The sequence below is a fragment of the Colobus angolensis genome, unplaced genomic scaffold (assembly GCF_000951035.1).
Source record: "Colobus angolensis palliatus isolate OR3802 unplaced genomic scaffold, Cang.pa_1.0 Scaffold96, whole genome shotgun sequence".
Taxonomy (NCBI): domain Eukaryota; kingdom Metazoa; phylum Chordata; class Mammalia; order Primates; family Cercopithecidae; genus Colobus; species Colobus angolensis.
This window is the reverse complement of record NW_012123598.1, coordinates 2,073,948-2,075,791: the sequence shown is the minus strand read 5'-3', so window position 1 is coordinate 2,075,791 and position 1,844 is coordinate 2,073,948. Positions and strand designations below refer to the sequence as shown.

The following is a 1,844-nucleotide window of genomic DNA, read 5'->3' as shown; positions in this document are numbered from 1 at the left end:
GATGACTACTTAGCGAATGGGAGGGCAAAGATTTGGGGCTAAGCACACTGGAGTCATCTTTGCAGGGAGACCAGAACTAGTCCTGTAACATCAGATAACAAAAACTCTTCATCTGCAAAATGGGAATAGTAGTACCTACCTCATAGACTGGTGGCGAGAATTAAGTAAAGTAGTGGCAATAAATGTTTCTTGCCTACTTAAGCTGGTGCACAGCAAAGACGCCACAAGTAAGCTGTTTGGATGACTATCATTCCGTAAGTTCTTCCTGGTTTCCTCCTTAAGTCCAACCATGCTTGCTAAGTTACTTGACTTCACTAAGCCCCTCTCGGCTCCACTAAGACCCACTTCCAAAACTCCACCCAATTTTTCCTTTAAAGAAGCCACATCCTTTCTAAGACTGTCCACTGGACTCCTGTCACCTTCTCAGGCCTTCTCTACGAAGTCTCTTCCCATCCCCTGCAAGTCCTTTCCACATTCATTATAAGGACCTGACAGTTGCATTAAACCCCTCCAAATTACACCCTTAAACTCCGCCCCCCTCGCTAGGCCTACCTACTTCTCTAAGCCATACCCCAGACAAACTCCACCCCTTCTACGCTAAACTCCTCCCTCCTGCTTCCTGGGCTCCGTTTCCCCAACCAGCCTCAATGAGTTTCCTTTCACCCCTCAATCCAGGGCCTACCCACCATTCCTTCTGAGCCACGCCCCTTTATCAAACCCCACCACTTTGCCCAAGCCCCTCCCATTTTCTATCCACTCTCCCTCCTCCACGCCCCTCCCATTTCCACTCTAAGCTCCGCCCAACTCAGGCTCCTCCCAACACTTGCTCCGCCCCAGCAGCCACTAGGCCCCGCCTCCTCCACCCCACAGCCTGAGGAACTGAGGCCCCCCCATGCCCAGTCCGCTCCAGGCCCCAGGCCCCGAGAGCCGGCCTTTTGTGCCCCTCCCCCTGCCCCTAAAAGGTGCAGCCCTGGGCGCCTGGTAAGGGGGCAGGTCGGGAAGGCCCTGGGGCCAGGCGAGTCCACCTCGCTCGTACGGAGCGTTGGGTCCTGGAGACCCGGGAAGGCCCCGGGAGGCCGGGGAAGTCCGTCGGCTTTCCTCTTTAATTACTTACACCTCCCTCTGGGCGCCGACATTTTGGGCAGCGGGGACAGCGTCACTTCCACCCGGGGGGCCCCTCGACTTCCGCCTCAGCTCCCTTCCCCTGCCGTACTCCCCCTTTCTCCCGCCCTCTTGGCTCCCCTTCCTCATCCCCGCCCTTCTACCTCTTTCCCTTTCCTTTCCCAGCCCTAGAGGTTGAAGAAGCCAGGCCGGCGCCATCTTGGGTGAGGGCAGCGGGAAGGGGCGGGGCTTAGGGACACGCACGGCGCCATGCAGACTAAGGGCAAGGAGGTGAGAGCACGGCTTCTCCTTCCTGGCGACACTAGGCGATGCTAACGTAAATGAGAGCAGATAGTGTTTCTTTTTCACAGTCTCGGACTCCCCCTGATTAGGATGTACAGTTGGACTAGGGAAAACAAGAAAGCGAAGTGCGCCAACTGCAATACAGAGCTGGAAAAAACCGGCACCATCTTACCCACTTAGTCCTCCATGGGCTTCGAAGCCTGTCCGGTGCCATGTTAATTACGGGCACTGGGCAGCCATTTTCCCGCTCCTCATCGTTCGGTATCTGTCTTTGGGTCACCCGAATGTGTGCTTTGTGAGAGGAAAGGCGTTTCGAGGTGGTTGGGGATGTGGTGTTCGGTTATTTCCCACTGGGGGCACACCAGGGCCGCCGGTGCGCAGGCGCGGCTTGCTGGCGTGGCCGTGACCGGTCCTTAGGACCCAGCGAGTCCCCTTTGTTT

General features: G+C 56.5%; 2 protein-coding genes across 2 annotated transcripts in view; one reads left to right on the top strand and one right to left on the bottom strand.

Annotated features, from left to right (window-relative positions):
• FIZ1 (FLT3-interacting zinc finger 1) overlaps positions 1-1,171 on the bottom strand; it is a 7,129-nt gene extending 5,958 nt beyond the window's left edge. Inside the window, exon 1 of the mRNA XM_011932581.1 lies at positions 1,115-1,171. The gene's annotated coding sequence lies outside the window, so the exon portion shown is untranslated. The remainder of the gene's footprint in view (positions 1-1,114) is intronic.
• Positions 1,172-1,666: 495 nt separating this feature from the next.
• ZNF524 (zinc finger protein 524) overlaps positions 1,667-1,844 on the top strand; it is a 3,140-nt gene continuing 2,962 nt past the window's right edge. Inside the window, exon 1 of the mRNA XM_011932448.1 lies at positions 1,667-1,721. The gene's annotated coding sequence lies outside the window, so the exon portion shown is untranslated. The remainder of the gene's footprint in view (positions 1,722-1,844) is intronic.